Source organism: Camelus bactrianus, chromosome 11 (assembly GCF_048773025.1).
Source record: "Camelus bactrianus isolate YW-2024 breed Bactrian camel chromosome 11, ASM4877302v1, whole genome shotgun sequence".
Classification (NCBI taxonomy): Eukaryota; Metazoa; Chordata; class Mammalia; order Artiodactyla; family Camelidae; genus Camelus; species Camelus bactrianus.
This window is the reverse complement of record NC_133549.1, coordinates 10638388-10663221: the sequence shown is the minus strand read 5'-3', so window position 1 is coordinate 10663221 and position 24834 is coordinate 10638388. Positions and strand designations below refer to the sequence as shown.

The following is a 24834-nucleotide window of genomic DNA, read 5'->3' as shown; positions in this document are numbered from 1 at the left end:
AGTGTTTATTACAAGTTCGTGCATGATCAGCCTCTTTTACTAGCTGCATTCCTCCTGTGGGAGGTTTTAAAGAATTGGCTGCCAGGGACATTCCCGAGTCTAAAATATTTAGGTTTAAAAGCAGTAAAGCATCGAGATAATTATAGCCTTTAGCAGCAGGATGGAGGTACCGAGAGTGATCTGAAATGATGGAAACTGCTTTTCAGATAGGACATCCTTTCTGAAACCCCACCTTGGATGAGGGACAACCGAGAGCTGAGGTGCTGAGAGCTCTCTCACCCCACTTCCAGCCGTGGGGCAGGGGTGGTGGTGACAGTGAATCTATGCTTGCGTGGTGGCAACCTCTTCCCACCACCCTACTTTCACAGATAAGGAACTCCTGTCTCTGAGAAGCCCAGGGATCCTGGGCCTGTGACGATTTGGCTGCTGGAAACAAGACTGAACCCAGATCTTCCCATCTAGAGCCCCGGGCCCTTCTATTCTATCTGTCTCTCTCTTTTTTTACCTGTATATATATTTTTATTGACGTATAGTCAGTTTACAATGTTGTGCCAATTTCTGCTGTACAGCACTGTGCTTCAGTCATACGTGAACATACATATATTCATTTTCATGCTCCTTTTCACCGTAAGTTACTACAAGATATTGAACACAGTTCGCTGTGCTATACACTATGAACTTGTTTGTCTATTTTACATATTCTATCTCTTTTTATTCTTTTTGTTTATTTTTTTATCCCTGATCTTTTTGTTTTAAAAGGATTTGAGAAGTCTCAGAGGTAAATTGTGCTTTCTTAATAGAAATAGAGCTTATTTTTGTCCCCCCCAAATCAGGAAAAAGAAGAACACGGTTCCTGTGGGCAGCCACCCATCAGCATCGCCCTCGTCTGTCTACGCCTCCCGTGTTTGCTCTCCTTTCCCGGTGGCTTCCTGTTCCACGCCCCCCGCCCCCGCCCCCGCCCCTCCGCGCCCCGCCCCCTGCGCGCCCACCAGACTCAGACCCGCGATGCACCTGTCAGCGCCGCACCCACTGCCGTCCGGGCGGTGCTTTCACCACATCCCTCACCCAAGCTGATTAGATGGGACTTTAGGGGGAGAGTCTTTACCGAGCTCTTTACTGACGCGAGAGCAGCATCTGAGATTATCTTCAGCTCCTTTTGGTTAGAGGCACCAACACTCACCCGTATCTCATTTTTGCTGTGGGGAGGAGAGCTGAGGGCAGTCCGAGGATGCAGCGCTGTACCGGGCGAGGGTGTGTCCGTGAGGCCGAAGCCCTGGCCAAGCGCCGATCCGGCTCTTCCTTCCATCCTCTGTGGGTCGCTGCATTTTTCATTTCGCTCCCTTCGTGTTTCTTTTTCTCCTCTTTCCCTTTTTCTCTCCTAAATCACAAGTTTAATTTTCATAGCCACGTAAGTTACATCATCTAAAATGAAATCTGCATACATTTTAACATTCTACACTTCAGTCCAATCCAAGTCAGAACGCTGGTTGAAGGGAAGTAAGTCCTGTCCCTTCCAAGACGCCGCATGTCTTTTCAATTAAGGATCGGCGTTTCCTTCTATTTGTGGGGTTTTTTTTTTTTACTTCTTTTTTCTTTTTCTTTCGTTCTTTCTTTCTTTTTTTTTTTTTTTTTTTTTTTTTTTTTTTTTTTTGGTCAGGGGGAGGTAATTAGGTTTATTTATTTATTTAATGGAGAGACTGGGGATTGAACCCAGGACCTCCTACCTGCTAAGCACGTGCTCCACCACTGAGCTATACCCTCCCCTCTCCCCTCAGCTTTTCCTCCTTAAAATACTTGACAAGTAACTTCCACAACATTCTGACCAGGTAAGTGTTGCCGTCTTGGCTTTGCGGATGGGGAAAAGCAAGCCATAGCTTGTTGGAGGCAACATGGAACAGACTATCCATTGAGAATAAAACACAGAAACCCTTGGATTCTCCCGGCATAACTCAGACAGCAGAGGAGGGTGTGTGGGAGCAGGCACCACTGCGATCCCGGCCCCAGTGCAGCCAGTCCAAGCCACATCTCCTGCTCCAGGAAACAACTCCTTCTTGTGGTTAACAGGTGAGCAGTGGCAGCTCCGCACTCCCATGTGTTTAGAAGATTCTGGGCTTGATGAGGCTAAATAGGTCTCCTTTCTACGGGACTCTCAGCCTTAACAGGCAGGTACCTACTGAGCTGGCCTGAGGAGATGCACAGAAGGCTGCATCTCTCTTCAGGGCGCCTCCCACCCACCCACCATCCTATTAGCATCTCCAGAATGTTCTGTGGCACATAGCTTAGAGGAATGTTTATTGACGTGTCTCTTTTCAAAAATCAGTGTTATCATCACCAGTAGAAAAAATGGGTATTTAAAAACTCTTAGCCTTGGGGAAGAGGGACTAAGTTTTGATGTAGCCATGCCCAGCGAGCTCTCCTTGATTCATCAGGTAAGGAAGAATGGGTGGGGCACACTCGCCTCCATCCTGAGACTGCTCTGTTCTTTCTGGATCCGTGGATAAAGAGGAGGGAACCAAGGACAGTGGACCAGGTAAGGAGAAGCCGCTGATTGGACACCGGGCTTGAGGACACCTGAGCGTGTCTAATTCTTGGGCGTTGCCCATGGAGCTTGGGAAGAAACAAGCCCCAGGGCCCCCTTGGCTCTTCTACATCATTGGGTGAATAGACCATCACTGTTTGCAATGTTAACTCAAGAAGTCCCTGACCAACAGCGCATTAGCCAAAGCGATGGTGGTTAGGAGGCGGACATCCAAGTTCTAGGGCACAGAGGACAGCTGTGGTCTGTCGGCAGGCATCCATGGAGACCAAATGGCCTATCTGTAAAGGGAGCTCCGGCTCAGACCTCCGCGGGACCAGCCAACTGCTCTTGCCGCCTTGTACTTTTCTCGCAGATGCCTGCCTCCCAGCAAGTGCTTCCATGCTGGAAATAGGAAAACCCTGTTGTGCCATGGCATTAAATTCAAGCACTTCTCCAACTGGGGTGCACATGCCCCGAGGAGGGGGTGTGTACAAAGTCATAGGACAAACAGGTAAGAATTTTACCTGTAGATTTAAAAAAAAAGGTATTTTTATATGAAACCAAATGTATTATGAGCTAACATGAAAAAGTCATGAGTTTTCAAAATGCAATATGGGGCCTCTAAGACGGGAACAGTATAAGGGGTTAGCTCTCATCTACCTTTAGGGCCTCTTACATTTAAAAAAACTTGGTATTTTTCTATCTAGTCCAATAAGCATTTTATAACTGAAGAAACTGAGGCTCAGAAAGATTAAATATCTTGTCCTGATCTCCCAGCTGGGAAGACAATGTTAGTTGCCTACCGAATATTCAGTATTCAGTCCCATGTCTCTACCTGCCCTGCCACTCTCCCTTGTTTTTTCTTTTTAACTACATAACATGAGTTATATTCAGGGCAGCAGTGTGTCCAGCTAAAAATACTTGCCCTCTCAGAACTCCTTATGGTTAGGAATAGCCGCTCAATACGGTTCTATCCAATGGCCTAACCTATGACCCGTCACTCCCTAGGGGGCTTGTCGGGGATTTTACACCTAGAGAAACACTGAGAAGCACTGCACTCTCCCTCTTGGGCCCCCTTTTTGTTTACTGAGAGCTGTGAGTATTTTTAACCCTGTGAATAAGGCCAGCTCTTCTGACAGTGACTATCTCACGCATTTTCAGTTCCTATTCCTGTAGGATGAATCTTCATGGGTAGTTTCCAGATTTAGAGTCTGATGGACCAAATAAAAATGTTTCCTTCCTTTCTTTTCTTTTCTTTTTTCTTTTCTTTTTTCTTTTCTTTCTTTCTTTCTTTCTTTCTTTTTCTTTCTTTTTTTAAAAGGTTTTTTTTTTTTTGAGAGTTTTTGGAAATATTTGTTTTTCTGACTTGGATGTCTCCCTTTCCTTTTTTATTCTTCCTTCATATTTCTGTCCAAAACATGGGTGTGAGGTCTGGAGATGCAGCAGCCATTTTGTGATAAGAGGAAATAGCTTAAGGACGAATGCCAACATGCTGGGATGGTGAAACAGGAAGATAGAATGATCCTTGGTCTTCAACTGCATTGAAGCAGCTGCTCCAACCCTGCACTGCCCAGATTCAGACTCTGTGACATGTGAGAACCATTAACATTTGTTTTTGAAGTCCCTTTAATTAGATTTCCATTAGAGGCCAGTGAATTCCTGACTGATATGCTCAGGCAGCTTGTTTGGGCTAGCAAAGTTTTGGGGTCTTATAAAAGATGTATAGCTCTTGTAAATATACTTACAGAGGATTTTGTTTATAGAAACTTCTAGATTATAAAACAGTCAAAAGATTAATAGTAGTGATGACAAGATTTCTAATTAATATTCTTTCATTTGTACATGGTATACAAAATTATAATTCAATATGATTTCAAATAAAACTATTAACTATTGTATAGACTGTAACATTTTTGAAATGCTTTATGATGTGTTAAGCGGCATCCTTCGTCGCATGCACTCTATCATCTAGACAAAGCCACAAGGAATTCCTGAGGGCATGAGACGGTGGGTACCCAATCTGAGATCCCTAAGATAGGGACGAAGGAAGCTGGGATGGAGAGAAATTGCTCACCTCCTCCAGACAGGAAGGGGAGGTGGACAGCCTTTGGCTTGGAGCGAAAGGGTTGTAACTGTCAATGGTGAGGGTCCGGACTCTTCCCTTTGGGGAGGCCAAGGGAGACTGTGGTGAAAGGGGGCCATCCCAGAGAGACCAGAAGAAGAGAGCTTCCCCCCTGCTCTTTCTACAGGACTCTGCAATAGCATCGCGCCCTACTGCATCATGGGAGGCCATGGCAAAAGAAATGGCGGAGTGATATGGTCAAGGCAGGGAGAGCTGGGGGGAGCATGTTGATTTGTGGTTGGAAGGAGGCTGAGAGTGAGAGCTGGGGCTGGCGGGGAGCCTGCAGAAAAGCTGCAGTGGTGAGGGGGGAGGTGACCCCTTAGCGGAGGTTGTAGGGTGATGGCCAAAGCCAGGCCTGGCAGGGGCATATGGCTGACGTTAGAGGTGGCAGAAATAAGGCTAGGTCGGTGAGAGGGACCTGCTGGGTGCAATCTGTGTGAGGGACCGAGCACAGCCTCTCTGCAGCAGACCTGAGCAGCACGTGCCTGTGGGATGTGTCTGGACGGGGCCCAGGAATGTTCCTGAAGAGGCCTGCAGGGCCCAGAGAACACACGCCATCCCTGTGGGCCTGAGGCCTGTCCTCACCACCCTGCAGGTGTGTCTGCTTCCCCAGCAGACTCCCAGATGAGCTGGGGAGAGGATGGGGTGGGGGGACTCCAAGGATGGGGCATTTATCTCAGAGAAACCCAGTTGCTCTAAGAAAGACAGCTTGAAACTAACCAGTCTGAGCCTCCTTTATCTGGTGAATTTCAGTCCCTTGCCTCTAGCCCTGACCTTCACAGCCCCAACCTTGAACGGGCATGGGGGCGTCAGAAAATGGTGGAAGCAGTTCTGGGAAAATCAGAATGCCGTTGTTTTTTCTGCATACCTGAGGTTGGTGCAGAAAGTTTTCAGCCCGGCACACAATCTTCCTTCATTGAGGGCTCTGGCTCGGAATAAAGTGGAAAGATAAGAAGGAAAGCAGGAGAACGCGATTCCTTTCCCCAGCCCGCAGCCAAAAGGGAGATCTGGTGGGCTCGGGAGCAGGTGTCCCAGAGGCAGGCATGGTGGACAGTGGGTTTGATCCTCTGGCCCGGCAAACAGAAGACAGGGCTGTCCTCGCGAAGGACCAGAGGGGCAAGGTCAGGGCTGTCCTGTGCCCTGGTTGGCTTTGAAAGGCTTATTCCCTCTTTGGAAGTCAGAGGCACCCAAGCCCAAGGTGGGAGAAAGGAAAGCTGGGTTCTCACGGCTGCTGGGCCCTCTTGGCTGCACCGCATCTTTGCGCAGCCGTGAGGCCAGTGCCTCTGCTGTCCCAGCCCCAGCCCTGCATCGCCATGGTAACAATCTTGACCTCCTGGCATTGGCAGTGCCTTTTCTTGAAAGGGTCTCTGCGCTTTACTTATCCATCCCATCCCTTGTCATGGCCTCCTTACTGTGCTCAGGGCTACCTGGGTTCCACTCTGACTAACACCTGAGTCAGAGCTCCCTCAACCCTCCAGGTGAAAACAAAACAGAAATAAAACTCAAAGGCCAGGCTCTGATCTAGCTCAATGTCTGCTGGCCTGTGAGGGGGAGAAGGAGGTGGTGCTCTGGGCTCCGGCCCAGAGTGTGTCCTTAAGTCGCCACTGAAACTTGTTCCGGGTCACGGCAGATGTGGGCCGGCCCATGGCTCCAAAACTGGGATTGCTGCCCAGGGTGGCTCAGCGGTTAGGGTGACGCTGTTGACATTTAAGGGGAGACTCAAATGCAGAGCAGAAATCCAGGGGGCCAAGAGGCACATGAATAAACGCTAGAGAGGCTGTGGACAAAGGGAGCCCTCCTGCACTGCTGGAGGGAATGTAAACTGGTGCAGCCACTGTGGAGAACAGTATGGAGGTTCCTCTAAAAACTGAAAATAGACTTACCATATGGTCCAACAGTCCCACTTCTGGGCATATATTTGGATAAAACTTAACCTGAAAAGATACAAGCACCCAATGTTCATAGCAGCACTATTTATAACAGCCAAGACATGAAAGCAACCTAAATGTCCATTGACAGGTGAATGGATAAAGAAGATGGGGTATATGTAAATACAGTGAAATATTACTCAGCCATAAAAAAGAATGAAATAATGCCATTTGCAGCAACATGAGGGACCTAGAAATGATCCAATTAAGTGAAGTTAAGTCAAAGACAAGTATTATATATCACTTATATGTGGAATCTAAAAAAAATGAACTTATTTACAAACCAGAAATAGATTCACAGTCATAGAAAACAAACTATGGTTACAAAGAGGAAAATGTGAGGTGGGAGGGATAAACTGGGAGTTAGGAATGTGCAGATACTAACTACTATGTATAAAACAGATAACAAGGACCTACTGTATAAGACAGGCAACTGTATTAAATATTGTGAAATAACCTATAATGGAAAAGAATCTGAAAAGGAATACAGATAGATATGTGTATGTATGATTGAAACACTTTGCTGTATACCTTAACTAACACAACATTGTAAATCAACTATACCTCAATTTAAAAAAAAAAAAAAAAAAGAGAGAGAGAGAGAAGACTTAAATGCACTGTGAAATCTTCTCAAAGAGAAAAGGGGACTTTGAGATCCTACGACCCCGTGCTTCACCTGCAGACAAGAACCTAAGGTCTCCTTAGGCTACATGACCGGCGGGAGGCTGCAGGACCAGACCTGGCAGGCTTCTGCCTGTCCCTGCTCCACCACGGTTGCAATGCTTGCATGTCTTTGGAGCTAATCTTTGGCTGAAGTTTGGTCTCAACCCCGGGCAGAAGGGTGACCCGTGCCTGGCCCGTTCTTTTTAGCGCTGGCTTCTTTTTCAGCAACGCCACAAGAATCTCTCTGGGAAGCAGTTCTTGGAAGAAATAGAAAATGCCAGCACCGCTGATAGGGCCACCCTGACAGTGGTACCTAAATGCTACGCATGCATTATGAATTTTACGCCCTCAGTGGTAGACCTGCACTCCCATGAGGCGCCAGAGTCACTGCGTCAAAAGGGGCGCTGAGAGCCGGGCTCGCCAGGGCGAGGAACCTGCCTCCATCCGCGGGCGGCCCTGCTGCCCCGCTGCTGCCCGGCCGGGATTGTGCGCCTGCGCGTTGCCGTGGCGCCCCTCCTCCAGGGGAAGATTGGCAGGTGGGATGCGGGGCTGGACAGGCTGCTCCCGGTATCCCCCCTGAGCGGTGGGAGGCCACTAGGTGTCCGCACAGGATTAATGCCCCACCAGGACTTTGGGCTGCGGGTGGGAGCGGTTAGCTGCGGGTTGTCCCAGCTTTTCTTTATCTTGTCACATAGGTGTTCACTCATTACTGACAAAAGAAATGCCCCTAGAGATAATGACCCAGTGCTAAAGTAAAGGACATCGGAAAATTCTGGCTCCTTTATTCATTTTCTTTGTGACCGAATTGCTGTAGGTACATGGGCCTGTCTTGCTCTAAACTGCTTTACAGAATGGAGACCTTCTGGCTGATACTGCCGATCTATACTCTAGGAAGATATTTGGAGGGGATCCTGCTGGGACAATTCTTGGAGTGTCTTTATATATTTATGGGATGCCTAACTCCAGCCCAAGAATCTCTGCCGTCATGGGGCTGATGCTCCAACAAGGTGATGACCCAAGAACAGATAAACCTACAAGACAGGCAGGGGCTGGAGAGAGGCACAAGGCATTCCTTGAGAGGAGTGGGGCTGACCATGCATGTGTTGCAAGGAATTGGGGGTGCCCCACAGAGAAGCCCTTGCAGCGTGGATCAGATTTTGACCAACAGGGATAGTGAAAGCGGGCACTGGGGAAAGAAGGAAGCAGAGAGCGTATTAGGATTCTCCAGAGAAACAGAACCTATAGGATATGTGCAAATATATGACACAGTGGGGGCTGACTCATTTTAAGGAATTGGCTCACATGATTGTGGGGGCTGATAAATCCAAAATCCATAGGGCAGGAGATGGGCTGGAGACCTAGCAAGAGTTGCAGTTCGAGTCCAAAGGCAGTCTGCTAGTAGAATTCCCTCTTTGATGGGAAACCTATCTTTTTCCTCAGACCTTTGACTGATTAGACGAGGCCCACCCACATTATGGAGGACAATTTGCTTTACTCAAAGTCCACTGATTTCAACATAAATCTTATCCAAAAAATTCTTTAACAGAAACAACCAGAATAACATTTGACCAAATATCTGGGCACTGTGGCCCAGCCATATTGACATATAAAGCCAACCATCACCAAGAAGAAATTTGTGAAGACAGGAAAGTGTAGGTGGTCCGGGTGGGGACTGGAGCAAGTGGTGGGGGGCCCAGGCCTGTGAATGGGGTGAGGGTGGAGGGTGTGCCTCATGGGGCAAGGTTTGAGAAGAAGGGCGGCAGGAGGGGCTGATTGGTGCTGATGTGGGATAGACCGAGGGGCGGTTGTGGGGGTGGTTTAAAGAAGAAAGTCATGAAAAGTGGAGGTGGAGGCAAACTACAATTAAAGAAAACCTCTATAAGAGCATTTTTACCAAACAGTGCTCCTGTCTTAACACCACTGACCTTTCCTGAGGGACCTGAGAAGCAGCCTCCAGATTCTTCCATCTCTTCCCACATTATCACAAGGCCTTTGTCTGAAGCTTCACGTGCACAGACTCTCAGATCTTGGTAGCAGGAATGGCTGCACTTCTCTTGAGCAAGTGTTTGTTTCCATCGTTGGGACATCGTGGTTAGTGATGCTGAGCAGAGCTTCCTCTTCGCGTTAGCTGCCAAGCATCGTGAAACCAAAACCTGGAGATCTGCTTTAACAAGGGACATACATCATGGTCCATGTGTTTGGTACCATATCTTACTTTTCTTTATCTTATTTTTCTTGTCCTCATTTTCTTTCCCTCCTTTCCTCACTTACTTACGTTTAAGTCTTGTTATGACGTGTACACCTTTGCAAGTTACTTCAAGTCCTCTTTGGAATGATGCAGAATATCCTTAGATGAGATGGAGATTAACGACCGAATGGACTCAGCAACTGATGGAAAGACTTTGGAGTCGAAAATGATTCCAAACCTTCACCAGGGAAAGGAAAATCTGCAGGCAGGCTGGTCTGAATATGAGTTCCATTTTAAGAGAGAGAGAGAAGTTCTGCTAGACTTTGCCAATCCCAGCTGCCCCAATGATGTCTGCTCCCTGTGAGCGTCACCCTCCCTGGGCTCCAGATCAATGAGAGCCAGCAGTGGGCTGGTGTCAATTTGAAGCCACTTCTTTCCAGAGAGTGGTATTGAGAACTGATCGGCTCCTCCCCCAGAGTCTGGATGCCTGGTCCTTATGTGTCCTTATGAACACAGACCTTCAGTCTCTTTGCTCACCCACTGTGTACATAGTACCAGGGCCCTTCTGCTTTCCATGGAACCCTGATCCTCCGGAAGAATTCCCATCACTCCTTGTACCACTGGGCTATGCTTCTGGGGTCCTTCACTTCATCCTAAATGATTCTCCCTGGTTGAGGATCTGGAAGGACCAAATGTTGCTCTGCCATAACAGAGCATCCTGGCTATGAATCCAGGTCTAGATCAGCCTTGAGTCTTCTATGCTGGCTTTGTTCAGGTTTAGGACTGCCTCTCCTCCCTGAGGACGACCCCCGCCCAAGCTGGCCGGCTTTCCCAGCCTTCACGCCACGGTTGCTGCAGAAGTGTCCCTCTTGCTGCCTTCCTGCAGCGCGAGCCTCCAGCATCTCTTGCAACCAGGACCAAGCTGAGGGTCCCAAGTGTGAGACTCCACAGACAATCCACACTGAGATGTGTGCCAGGCAGTTAGGGTGTACGAAGCTACCGAGAGTATTCCTCAAAGAGTGATACTGGGGTAAGAAGAGAGGATGACGAGATAACCTCGGGACAATATCTCTATTACAAGGACGGGAGAAGGAAGGAGGTCAGTAAAGTAGCCTTGGAGGGTGGGATGGAGAAGTCCCAAGGAGAACCAAAGGGGACTGGGGGACGGGAAGCTAAGCAAGGAGGGAGCTCCAGCAGGGAACAGTGACAAATGCTGCAGAGAGATTGGGGAGTAGGAGGAGGAATCACAGTGACATGGCGACCACAGGGTCCTAGTGAGTTTTCTGGGAGTAGGCACAATTGAATCATGGCAAAAAGTCCAACTGAATAGAATTAAGACACAAGGAAGTGCTGAGAAAATAGGGGATTTGTGGAAAGCCTCCAGTTTAAGAAATGCTTTGAAAAGAAGAAGAAAGAGAACTTTCTGTAGACAAGCAAGTGCCATATATATATATATATATATATATACACACACAAGCATAGTGCCCCAAAGCCTTTGTTACCAATGTGTTTCATGGCAATTTGAACCTGCACTGATCATGAAGCCTAAATATCCATATTCTTCTTTTGAGGGAAAAGAAGCAAAGCAGGCTATCTCCCTTCAGCAAGCCAGCATGGACATCCCTCTCCATCCAAAGTCTCCTGATCAAGGGTACGAATCTTAATGCCCTCGAATACGCTGCAAGGAGACTTAGGACTGATTTTTGACTCCTTTAAACAGATAGCTTTCTTGAACTCTCAGCGAGTTCAAACGAACTCAGTTAATTGGGTGAGAGACATAGTCTTTGTTTCCAGGAGTTTGGCATCCAGGACCTGGATAGAATATCACTTAACATTTTCTATATTCTTATGTTGACTACATTTATGTGGACAACGGGACAGGATGTTGAGAAAATCAGTGGCATATGGTCATAAAAGTAGAGATCACATCATGGAATTAGAAACAAGTAGTTTTTGAATGACTACACAAGAAGAGAATTTGACAATTTAAATTCCTATCCAAAAACATATGTGGTTTTAGCCACTCAAGGGTAAATCACTTTCAGAGTGACAGAAGACTAGCTGCGGAAGTCTCATCTGGATATGAAGTCTCGTCTGTCTCTAATGCTTGGAGATGTTAAGTCCAGGGAAATTGCGGTTTGACGCCTATATATGGTCTCTCTCTTGTTCACTGATCAAATTGCAAAATAAACCTAGTTTTGAAAGTATTAGCAATGCTTTCACATTTGGAGGTTACTTGGTCAAAAATACAGATCTGCGATGAATTTTTTAAAGTTGAGAAACCACAACTGTGTTTCTTTCTGTTGGCTTCCTAGAGCCGCATGCTTTGGATCCGAACTCTTGGTGTTCAAGGCTCCTCCTAACCTGTCCTTGCCTTTAACTCTGTCCCTGCGCCTGGTGGGCAAGCACGTTGCCTCAGGGCTTTCTGTCTGCTGCTGGTTCCAGCTGGGCCTCCGTGCCTTTGTCTCTGTTGGGTCCAGTGTGGCGATCTTCAAGTCTAAGACACGCAGACTGCTCCCCAGTGACCCGTAACAACAAGCACCTGCCCCTTTCGCTCTATTTGAAGCGCTTCACTGTGGAATCTCTTACTCACATCTCACCCCTGCTTCATTCTGGTTTTCTCTGGTCCCATTTGGGCTTATATCTGGTTTCTGTCTCCCCTCCTGTTTTCTGGGCTTATTAATGGACCCTCATTTTCCAGTTCATCCCTTAGCCATCCCCAGGTGGCTTCAGCTAGGGGTGAACACTCCGGCTCCTTTGGTCTGATTCTCTCCAACAGGACACCATATCTTAACCCAGGAGCACTGAGCTCCAAACTACACGCTGGCCTGCGAGACTACTGCCCTTGACCCCTGTGTGTGTGTGTGTGTGTGCGCGCGCGCGTGCATGCACGCATGTGTGTGCACGTGTGTGCGTTAGTGCAGTGCTCAGAAGTTTCCCCACTAGGAATGACCACCTTCTCTCTTATCTAACCAAAACCATTTTGGGCAAGTTGGGTGAATTCTATATGCCTCAATAGTCTTATCTTTAAAGTGAGGATCATAATAGTTACTTCCAAATGCTATTGCAAGGATTCAAATTTTTTAAAAATTACATTACACCCAGCAGTATTGCTGTCACATGGAAATTGTTCATTAAGTGAGTGCCCACCTCAGGTTACACTGTTGTCAGAGTTCTCCAGCCGGATTCCTGCTGATCTCTTCCTTCTCTAATATTTGGTAGCACTTCATTCTGAATCCCCAAATTGATTATTCAATCATATATTCACTTGCATTATCCTCTTGATTCCCAAACTAGGTTGTAAGAAGGTTAAGAACAGGGGTTATATTTTATACATTATATTTATGCATTAAAATATATACATTATATTTCCTGGTGTCTCCTACAAAACTAAGCACATAATAATTTTTGACAATGGAGAAGTATAGAAGTGATAAGAAAACCAAGAGGGACCTAGGAGAATGCACTTAGTTTTTTTTGCAGTATAGTTGGTTGACAATGTTACATTAATTTCTGGTGTACAGCATAGTGATTCAGTTATACATATATATATTCCTTTTCATATTCTTTTTCATTATAGATTATTACAAGATATTGAATATAGTTCCCTGTACTATATATACAATAGGACCTTGTTTATCTTTTTTGCTTATAGTAGTGTGTATCTGCAAATCCCTAACTCTTAATTTATTCCCCCACCCTTACCCCTCTTACCCTCCTGGTAGCCATAAGTTTGTTTTCCATGTCTGTGAGTCTGTTTCTGTTTTCTAATTAAGTTCACTTGTGTCATTTTTTTTAGATTCCACATAGAAGTGATATCATATAATATTTTTCTTTCTTTTTAAAAATTAAAAAAAATTTTAAGAGGAAATAATTTAGTGTTTTTCTTCCTCTTTCTGACTTACTTCACTTAATATGACAATCTCCATGTCCATTCATGTTGCTGCAAATGGCATTATTTTATTCTTTTTAACGGCTGAGTAATACTCCTTTGTATATATATACACCACAACTTCTTTATCTAATCATCTGTCAATAAGCATTTAGGTTGCTTCCCTGTCTTGGCTACTGTAAATAGTGCTGCTATGAACATTGGGGTGCATATATCTTTTTGAATTAGAGTTCCCTCTAGATGTATGCCTGGGAGTGGGATTGAGAATGCACCTTTGAATGGTGCCTATAGGAAGGATTTCCCACCAAGAGGTAAGCGAACACTAGAGCATCCCTGAGTTTACCAGATGGATTTCCAATCTGGATTCCACTACTACTTCCCCCTGACCCTAAAGCTCAGAAAGATAGCAACCAATCTTCTCCATTCGGAGGAGAGGTGTTCATCCTCCCACACCAAACATATAACGTCTCCTCACTGCTCCCCTCCTTCCCACTGTAGACACTGGCTCTCAAGGAGTCATAAAACAAAATGCAGTACTTCCTCCCAAATAGACTGGGAGCTCCACACTCCAAAACATTGCTAATGCCCTGTAGATTGCAATCTGTAGTCATTGCGCCGAGGCGGGTGTGGACATTCTGCTGGTCTTGATATTAACAGACCTCGGCAAGCCCTCTCTTTCTCTTCACGAGGACACCCCGGCCCCCTCACTTGAATTGGTTGGTGGATTTCCGCTTAATGACTGGAACCCCTGGGAGGGTGAGTTGAGGAGCTGGAGGGTGACTCTTGGGTGTTGAAAAGCTCTGTAGGAACCTCAGGTTGGTACGAGCTCCCCTGCAACACACGTCCATTTGAAGAAGCCCATTTTCTCTCCTTTTCATCCCATTTGTCACCATAAGATATATTTTGCAAGGAATTATCCAGGGAAATGACGGTTGGAAGCCATTTGCAGAAGCTTCCATTAGTGGGCTCCCTGGGTGGGGACTCATTTTGCCACGAAGGGACTTCACCTGTGTGGGGCTCTCTGGCATTTGAAAGGCATGAGGATGGACTCTTGATTTCCTTTAAGAGGAAGCCAGCTGAACTCTAACCACCAATGTGTCCTCATTCCCCTCATGTGTTGAAGTTTTCTTTCTTTCAGTCAATCTAATAACTAGCCTTAGCAGATTAGTTAGTACAGCTATTCTGAATATTTCTAGGATGGCTGCCATTTGGGGGGGAGGGGCATGAAAAGGAATTGGGCTGAAGTCATTATTCCTGCCAGAGAAAATCATCCATTGCTCCCATCTCCTCTCTGCTGGAGCTGCGATTAGCTGCGCCACTGAATTCTAAGCCTCTCTTTCAGCAATTATAGAACCTTCTATTATGAGCTTGTGGAGAGTTGGTTTGGATAAAATGTTTCTTATTTTCTTGCTCCGCAGGAAAATCAAATCTGTTCCTTTGCCCGAAGCAACTGCGCCTCTAAATATGTTCAGGGCATCTGGCCATTGAGATCAATGGCCACACAAACACAATTGGACTACATTTCTCTTATGAGCCAATCACTCCCTTTTGCAAATCTCAGCGGTGTCAGATTAAGGGAGCAACAGCTGGGCAGAGCCATCCATCAAAACAAATCAGTCAGCCCAGAAATAAAGTGCTGGGTGACCTCAAGGGATTTAGAAGAATCTACCTTGTCTCATTCTCTTGCTCAGTATGTAATTCCTGTAAGGGAAGCGGTGGCATGTCTCACTGTGGCAGACCCTGCTGTGAGTGTGGCCCTGGTCACTTGCCCGGGAGCACACTGCTGCCTTTCAAAGCACACTTCAGTAGTGACAGCTTGGAAAGAAAGGCTATTTCTTAGAGAAGCAATCTCTCAGTGTACTCTGTGTATGACAGAAATAGGAATTGTTCCTGAGTCCAAACTCATTCTGCTTGCCACACGATAGGCCAATAAATTGGGAGATGAGGTGCTGGGACAAGGAATAATGACTTTATTTGGAAAGCTGGCAGACTGAGAAGATGGGGGACTCACGTCCTGGAGAATGACCTTCCCCAAGTTAGAATTCAGGCTCCTTTTATACTGAAAGGGGAGAGGGTGTGGTTGGTTGTTGCAAACTTCTTGGTGTTTGGAATTCTTTGTTCTTGCAGCTGTCCACATGGGTCAGATCACGGTGTCCCTGTAAACCTCCAACAAGACAAATGTTATTTTCTATTCTGCAATTTTTTTTTTTTATCTCTATATGAATGGAAAAGTATTACACCTGTAAAGGTCAGAGCCTTGAGAATGGGCTGTCCTGTATATTTCAGGCTCGCAGGCAACTTTCTTTTACAAAAGGAGCAGAACCAGCCCAGGAAACAGAGCACAGGGTTAAAGCCAAAAAACAGATTTAATATGGAGTCAGATTTGTCCTTTTCTATTAGAGAGTAATATTTTCTCTTGCAATGATTAGGAAATACTGTCTTACAGAATTGAAGAGCACTTGCCTGGACACTTGGGCGCCATGGATTTAGGATAAGGATGGCCTAGCACCTGGCCAGATTCCAGCTGCATCCCAGGTCTTGTCTCTAATCTTTCTTCCTGAGTGGTTTGTGAGTTTTGGAAATTTTTGTGAAGATGTCACAGTTTTCTGATTATTTGGCTTATTCACATGTCAGCTCTTAAAGAAATGGAAAGGATTATCTCCATATTTATGTATTGGATTTATTCAGTGATGTTTGTATTCCTCACCTTGAATATGTCTTATGCATATTTGCATGCCCAGCGCCTGACATCAGGACTCTCATGAGTTGGCCAAAGAAAATAATTTAAGGGACTCGAGTAGAGATGAAAGGCTTCATTTGACTGATGCGTGCCAGGGAGCACCTGAAGACCGGGTGACCGCCCCCCCCCCCCCGCCAGGTCACAGCAGGGCTGGACTTCTCTAGGGGGAGGGAAAGGCAGATGGGCATGTCCTGGAGTTTTGAGGCAGGTGAAAGTTTCTATCTTCGACTGCTCTGAAACGTGCCCTTAGAGGTTGTCCTGGTTTCCATGCTTCTTGCGCAAGTTTGTGAGGTCCCGTCCTGGAACCTGTCAGAAGCACTTTAAAGCACTGTTTTTGCAAACCTTGCAGTTTGTTGGTTAGTCAAGGTTCACAGGGTAGGAGAAGGATAGGGAGAAGAGGTTAGGGCAACACCCACAGAATTCCAAAGAAAAGAGCTACTCAGGAATATGTTCCCAGTTGTTATCTAAGTATTCAAGGCAATGGAGAAACTGAGGACCCTCTGTCATGCCCAGTGGAGTCTTTTTACGGAGTAAGTACCTAACAAATGAGTGTAGGAAGATATGATGGAAAAGGTCTAAGGCCCGTGTCTGAAATGCCTCACATTCTCCTCATTTAACAGGTGTAAAATGATGCGGTCAGACTGCCAGAGCTCAAAAACTGCCCGGTGAGCTGGGCTGAGTAGAGCTCACAGAAATGGGACCCATCTCTAACTTGGTACAGTGGGCATTTAATACAGGGCATATGTGAGAGCTCAAAAGAGAGAGCTGAGTCTCCGTGCCCCATTCCCATTTCCCCTTCCCCATTCCTGTGCCTTCAAGGCTTCCGAAAAAGTGGGTAGAAAGCAATACCGAACCCAGAAGTTGCTACTCTCAGAGAAAGAAAGAACAAACCGGTTCTAGATAAGGTGAGACATATACCAAGGAAAATTCACTTTTTAATGTACCAAAGAATAGAAGGGTGAGACAAAACTCTCCTTGTGGAGTATGAGCAAGATGGGGAAAAAAAAAAAAAAGGTCTGGCAATTATGCAGACTTCCGCCTTTCACTAAGTCCAAACTCTTTCTGCTCACCACACGACAGGCCAATAAATCAGGAGATGAGGTGTTGGGGCAAGGAATAGAAGTTTATTTAGAAAGCCAGCAGACTGAGAGGATGGCAGACTCATGTCCTGGAGAACCATCTTTCCCAAGTCAGAATTCAGGCTTTTTTATACTAAAAAGGGCAGAGGCTGTGGTTGGTTGTTGCAAACTTCTTGGTCTTTGTTCTTGGAATCCTTTGTTCTTGCAGCTGTCCACGTGGGTCAGACCATGGTGTCCCTGTAAACCTCCAACAAAACAAATGTTATTTTCTATTCTGCAACTCGTTATCTTTATATAAATGGAAAAGTGTTAATATCCTTAAAGGTCAGAGCCTTGAGAATGGGCTCTCCTTTCTATTTCAGGCTCTAGGTAACATTCTTTTACAAAAGGTGCAGAGCCGGCAGGACTCAGCCCAGGAAACAGAGCACAGGGTTAAAGTCAAAGGAACAGATCTAATATGGAATCAGATTTGTTCTTTCTTATTACACCCCCAACACACAACACGCACACGCACACGCACACGATTGAAAAAGAGAAATGTTACATTGCATTCAAAATACAGAAGAAGAATCCAGCCTGGAAGAAAATATAATTCTTAAACCAGAAGTATATTTCCCACGAGTGTTTCAGACTACGTGGGAACTTAATAAGAACATAAACTCATTTCAAAAGAAGAGCATAGGGAGGAAAGGGAGCACCACCCACAGAATTCCAAAGAAAAGAGCTACTCAAGAATATGTTCCCAGTTGTCACTTAATTACAAACACAGTAAGTGGACAATCACAAACATAAGAAATGGAGAGTATGCGAGTCTTATAAGCTTCTGGGTTAAAAGCATCCCAGTAATAAAATTCAGCTACTTGAGAGGTGAATCAAAATTAAGAATTTAGAAATGGAAAAGCTGTGGTTACCGAGCAAACCCTGATGCTGACTATTTTTTTAAAGGCGGTACTGGGAATTGAACCCAGGACCTCGCACATGGTAAGCACACACTCTTCCACTGATCCACACTCTTCCCTCATCCTGACTATTGAGCTCATTCAATGGCAGAACTAAGATTAAGTAACTGGAAGGGGTGGTCAGACATGCGCATCAGAACGTGACTGTCATGAACCCTCTGCAAGTAATACTAAAGCACAGAACAAATGTTGGGAGGTTGGGACAAGGCAAATCAGAGGAAAGCTTAAGAATACTGGGTGTCTTATCTCTCATAGCAGGTAATCAGTATTGTCTGAAACTGAAACATGTAGTTTAACAAAATGACTCTAACTTTTTAAACGAATTTTGTAGTCTTTTTTCTTCAACGTGATGAGATGTTTGAGAAATGTACTTCTTGGGAGCAACATCTTCAGACCATCTCTTCACCTGTCTATCCATCCATCAAACTGTCTTATACATATAGGCAAAGAGAGGCGTCTGGGGGTGGTGTCATCAAATGTTAGCACTGATTATTACTGGGTATTGCAATTTTGAGTAACTCATTCTTTTCTTCTTTCTATTTTTCTTTATTGCTTGAATTTTTAATAATGACCCAAATGTTTTATTTATGAAAACAATAAAAACATTATTTTGATCAAAAATTAGATGGTCAGATCCTTTTAAGATTCTTGCCATTTCCACTTCATCGACCCAGTTTTTCTTGTTGGTCAGATTTAAACCTCAGGTAGTAGTTCTCCTAACCCTCTGTCCTCAATTTCTAGAGACACAAAATCATAAGCCAGACTAGCCAAGGGATTTCGCATTTTCTTCTTTTAAATTTAGGAAGTTAAAAGATATGACCATTACCATCCAAGACTGAATTTAAAGGAGAGAGAGGTGAATGGAAAAATGGTGATAAAGAACTTCCATTCTGACTGTGAAGAGCCTGACGTCACTGTGGCAAGACCGGACTCAGAATGAGGTACCAGAAGGACAAGAGGGAAGGCAGAGCCTGGAGCCATGGTAACAGCTAGACTTCCAACATGTGACCACGTGGGAATGCGCAGCAGGGTCCAGGCAGCATGAGGCTTGAGACGGAGTGTCCATGAAGGAGGAAAGGAAAGAGACAGAGATGTGTTAGGAGGAAGTCCGGGGTGAGGACACAGGGAAGTCCAGTGCAAAAAGGACTTCTGTGCAGTGCAAAAACGACCTCCTGTCCTGCGCTGCAGGCTGCCAGCGGGAGATGAGGTGTGGGAGGTGCACTGCAGGACAGTAAGTCTAATGCATGTGACCATCTTCAATACAAAGAATGCCCGTATAGGACCAACTAAAGTCTGGGAAAATTTAGTCAACATGAGGTCGCTGGAAACTTAACGGAAACCTTTCATGACCCCAGATTTACTCTGGGACAACGTGTGTGGGTGAGTTATATTTAATTCACCTCAATTGGCATTGCAAGTAATGGATGTAAAACCCAGTCCTGGGCTGTTCGCCCCGGGAAGGGGCACGGAGGGGGGCGTACTTGTGCCAACCACCACAACCACCACTTCAACAAAAGAAGCCCGGGGTCTAATCTTGATCCGCTGAGATAAAGAGAATTCAGAGGAGGAAAAAGACAGGGGAAGACCTTAATCAATTGGAGTTTAACCTTTGGTTTGACACATTTTATCTTGTGGTCACAGCTGCGAGGCTGAGGCTGCTTTATTTTAAAAGTCGTGTTGATGACTTTTCAGACGCACTTATGTCTGGGAGAGCTTTCGGGTGAGAGGATTCTCCAGAGTAACTTCTGTTCTACTTAGCATTTATATAGTGCCAGGGAGCTCTGCTGAGTTATTAATACATACCTGGTGCTTTCAAAGCAATGTACAATCTTTCTGGACAGCATCCTTATCCAAGGGGCTGGGGGGCAGGGGGTGTGGTCAAGGAATCAGATGGCTTGAGCATCTATTTACTGCTCCTGCTGAGGGTGGGCCCTTGGCTCAGAAATCAGCTTCCTCAGTGTCCCAGTCCTCGTCCACGAAGGACAGCCCTCCTGTCCTCTGTGCCCCCTCTGTGACACAGGCCACTTCCTGCACAAAATGCGGGGAACACCACAGATACCCATTGTGTGGCCCTAGACAAAACAGGGGGATGTATTTTGCATCTGTATGAGACCCCTCCTCACCTTCGCTCTGACCAGGACACTCAGGGACTTCACGGGCTCCCATGTTTTCCCAGAATCCCTTGCTGAGCTTCCCTGCACAGAGGGCAGCAGCCCCTTCCCCCAGGTCTGGCTGGCTGGGCCCTCTTCCCTTCTCTGGACTGGGGCCCACAGTCTAGAACTGGAGATGGACGGTGCTCAGTTCCCTGGGAGAGCAGCTGGGGGTGGGGACCGCCAGCAGCTGCACCTGCAGGAGGGCTGGCCTCCCTCACCCCAAGCTGTGCCTCCAGGCTGAGGAAGGAGCAGACAGGGAGGGGGGGGTGCCCCTGGGGAAAGTGTAGGGTTCCATGTAAGAGGCAATCCTCTTCTTTCCCCCGAGCCAAATGAGGCGCCTCTAAGGGAATTATTTCTCCAGGTTGGAGCTTCCTGTCAGAAGGGCGATGACTTGGGAGATGCAGGAGCAGGAGTCATCCCCACCACTAGGGGGTGCTCTTCAAGGAGCCCACAGCAGTGGCCGCTGCCACACTGGGCTTCCCTCAGGTGGGTGTAAGCCCCAGGAGTAAGGGCTGCCCAGAGAGGAAGCATAGGAACCTCTGGTCAAATAGAAACACTTACCTTTCCTTCACCCTTCTCCACTCTGCAACCATGCATCCTGCCCTCTTTCACCTTCTGCTTCTGGATCTGAGGCGGGAAGCCCCATAAAAAGACCCGCAGGACCTCAAGGCAGGGCCGCTGCTCTCCTCCCAGCACCGTCCAGTTCCCTGGCCCAGAGGCTCTATCTCACTTTTTGCCTCTAAAGCGGCTAACTTACACCTAGAATTCTATTGGTTCCCTGAGCTCACTTCTGATTGGTTATTTCCTTCACTCCTGATTGGTTATTACTCTCACTTTTGATTGGTCCACTTCCCTAACTTCTGATTGGTCCATTTGTAGTACTTCATTTGCATGGAGCTCACTCCTGATTGGCTATTTCTCTCACTCCTGATTGGTCTATTTCTACAAAGCTTGTTCCTGGTTGGTCAACTTCTGTTATACCTTATTTGCATACGGTGTTGCAAAGTGTAAAAGTGGCAGCCTATAAAAGGCCTGTGTAAACCTGCAGATGGGGTTTAGAGCTTGGAGTGTTTACTCATCCTGTCCTGGTGGTGTAACAAGCCTGAGGTCTCCAATCCCTCGTGTGCTGCTTGGTCTCTCGCCCGGATCCAGGTTGCTGTCACAACTGAGTTGTAACACGGAGCTGTAACACATTTTTCCACAACATTTCTAAAGTTGAGACATAGGAATATATAATTTGGGACAGTTTGTCTAGATCGTAATGTGACAGTAAGTCTTGTTTAACTGTAAGTTTTAATAACTGTATAATGTATACCTTAAAATAATATGATTCTGGCATTTGAAAAGTAACCCTATATGGTTTCATATCTCATTGCAAAATAATACGTATCTTCCCTACTAATAAATGTTACTGTAATAAGAACACTTAACAAATCTATCCTCTTAAACAGATATGTTTAAAAAAAAAGCTAAATATGAATTGAAATCCCACCACTGAGAAATAGCCATGATTAAGCTTCGGAGTAGTAGGTTTCCTAGCTTTATTGCATCTGTGTGCTCATGTGCACGCCCGTGTGTGTGTGTGTGTGTGTGTGTGTGTGTGTGTGTGTGTGTTTACAGAGATGGGGCCATGTTATATTGTAACCTGCTCTTCCGTCGTAGGAAGAACCATTTCCGTGGAATTTTTCTGCGGCTGGGTTATCAGAGGTGTGGTATTTTGTGTTGACATCTCACAGATGGGGAAACCCACTTGGAAAGGCCTCGTTTCTTTCCCTAACAGGGTGGCTGTTACTTGAAGTCAGTTTGTGAAAGGAGTTTTTCTTCAGAGACCTCAAGTCATAGCATCTATAAGCCTGAAATCCTGGTCTCTCACGGCCCTTCAGTGAACCCAGTGTCTAGAAGGAGCGGGTCAGGGCAGCAGGAACGGGACCAGCCTGGGAAGGTAGGACCTTGAAACCAAGGTGAGAATGGAAAAGAAGGTCAAAAGCAAGTCTGGGGTCTCTGAGGGGCTGCTTGAGCTCTTCAGGAAGGCCGAGTGGGAGGCCAGGTGACAAGAGGGCTACGGGTCACACCAGGCAGGGGCTCTGCCATTCACACTCGCTCCATAAACTCTGAGCTCCTGCTATATGCCAGGCATTGTCTACAATGATGACAGAAAGATGGGCAAAGTCACACCAGTCTCCACAAAAGCAAGACTCCAGGGACAAGGGTTTCATTACAACGTGATAAATTTCATCAAAGAAGTTTGGATACAGTGCTGCAGGAGGAGGGAGTACCACAGGGAGTGTGGGAGCCGCAGATGGGGTGACACCGAGTGGTGCTGGGGGTGTGGTGGCAGATGAGGGGACGGTGTGTGCGATGGGGGTCATTGTTGGGTATGGGTGGTGGGCACGCCCAGCAGCTTGGGGTGGCGGGCCTCAGTGTTTGGGGGGAGAGGGAGGAAGCTGCAAAAGTCAGATTTGATCTTGTCCTTTCAGGATTCGCTTTAGTTAACTGGACAGATGTGGGCTTTGTAGTGAGGCTCGTTAAAGCTTCATTGTTTAGCTCAGGTACGTGCGAGCTATGTGACTTCCAGCAAATCCCCATTGCTGAATTCGCATTGCCCAACTGTAAAAGTAGGTGCGGGACCTAACTCTCCAGGCTGTGCTGAGGACCAAATGGGAAAACCAGAGTGACAGCACTGGACACTGTGGCCCGGGAAGCTCTGGCTCCCTTTCTCCCCCTCCTGAAACCAGCTCTCACAGAAAACATGCCTGCTGAGTGCCGGGTGGAGGCGCCACACCTGAGTTCCGAAGGCATCACTGTGTTGTCTCTGCCAACATCTGGAGTCTGAAAGCTGGGTCAGGAGGAGTGTGTCCGGGCCTGGCGAGGTCTGGAGCACAGAGCTTCATCACCTCCAGGTTTACGTTCAGGTGAGGCCCCCTCCTGAAAGCTGCCCCACACATCCTGTGGGGTCAGGACACTGCGAGCAGCTGGGAAGGGGTTAACAGAGGACTCCAGCCCTTGGCCTGTTGGCCTCCCATGCGATAGTGGCCCATAGGACTGGTGCCCCCATCTGCCTCTCACAGAGCGCCTCTGTCCTCTGTCTGAGTGTCACGGCAGAATAGTGTCTCCCCAGATTCATATGCCACCCTGCTAACCGAGTGGGACGGGACTGGGAGACACGGCTGTTAGAGGCGGGATGACGTTAAAATGGGGCTATTAGAGTGGATCCTGATCCAATCTGACTGACGTCCTTGTAAGAGGAGGAGATGAGGACCCAGACCCACAAGAAGGAGGACGGTGTGGGGACACAGAGAGAAGACGGCCGTGAATAAGCCACAGAGAGAGGCCCCAGACGGAACCGGCCCTGCCTGTTCCTGGCTTCCAGGTCTCCACTCTGCCAAACCGGGAGACAATCGCTGTTTGTCCTGGAAGCCCCAGTGTGTGGTACTTCGTTACAGGAGTTCGGGAAACACAGGTGCAGAGTCTGACCATCTCTGCCCCTGCGTTTCCCCTCTCTCGGTCAGCAAACCTCAAGCCCAGCACATCGCCCCACCCGCTGGCAGCCACTGTGGTGCGCCTGTGGCTCGGCAGCAGAGGGTGGAGGGCGGCCTGTGTTCTTAGGCAGGAAAGAGCCCCCTTTCCTGCTCATGGCAACCCCCAGGGATGGCCCCTCCAGCCCCGGTGCCTGGCTTCCAACCCCACAGCTCTTTCCCCCCGAAGCCCCGCCATCTGTGGGCTCTGTGCTTTCTGCTGTTTCACGCATGTGGGTCTCACGGCCTCAGTTAGAGGGGCTCTCGTCTGGCCAGAGGAGGTGGCAGCCGGGGAAGGCTCTGCCGTCAGGGAAGGCTGGTTCTTTCATTTTTTAATTGAAGTATAGTTGGTTGCCATGTTGTGTTAATTTCTGGTGTACAGCATAGTGATTCAGCTGTGTGTGTGTGTGTGTGTGTGTTCCTTTTCATGTTCTCTTCTATTCATGTTATTACAAGAAATTGTATATAGTTCCCTGTGCTATACAGTAGGTCCTTGTTGTTTACCTATTTTATATACAGTATTGTGTGTCTGTTAATCCCAAACCCCTAATCTATCCTTCCCCACCCTTCCTCCCTAGTAACCACAGTTTGTTTTTTATGTCTGTGAGTCTATTTCTGGTTTGTAAATAAAATTTGTATTTTTTTAAGATTCCACATGTAAGTGATATTTTATGGTATCTTTCTCTGTCTGACTGACTTCACTTAATATGATCATCTCCAGGTCCATCCATGTTGCTGCAAATGGCATTACTTCTTTTTTTATGACTGAGTAATATTCCACTGTGTATATATATCTTTATCCAGTTATCTGTTGATGGACATTTAGGTTGCTTCCATGTCTTGGCTATTGTAAATAGTGCTGCTATGAACACTGGGGTGCATGTATCTTTTTGAGTTAGATACACAGAAAACTGGTTTGAATCTTAGCTCCAACTTCCAGTGGGGTCCCCCTGAGCTTGGGCTTCCTCACCTGCAGGGATACGGTGAAGGCATTCTTAGCCGGCCCCACTGAGCAGGCCAGCCAGACCAACCTCGCCCTGGAGCCCCTGCTCCGCTCTTGGTCCGTGGTGGGATAGC

General features: G+C 46.8%; 2 long non-coding RNA genes across 2 annotated transcripts; one reads left to right on the top strand and one right to left on the bottom strand.

Annotated features, from left to right (window-relative positions):
* Positions 1-17155: 17155 nt before the first annotated feature.
* LOC123619055 (uncharacterized) lies at positions 17156-20959 on the bottom strand. Its single transcript, XR_006727583.2, has 3 exons — positions 20804-20959; positions 19893-20117; positions 17156-17375 (listed from the first exon to the last, which is right to left on the bottom strand). It is a non-coding gene; the product is annotated as an uncharacterized LOC123619055 (long non-coding RNA).
* Positions 20960-21320: 361 nt separating this feature from the next.
* On the top strand, positions 21321-24404 carry LOC123619036 (uncharacterized). The gene is made up of 3 exons (XR_006727552.2): positions 21321-21511; positions 22023-23154; positions 23361-24404. It is a non-coding gene; the product is annotated as an uncharacterized LOC123619036 (long non-coding RNA).
* Positions 24405-24834: the final 430 nt, after the last annotated feature.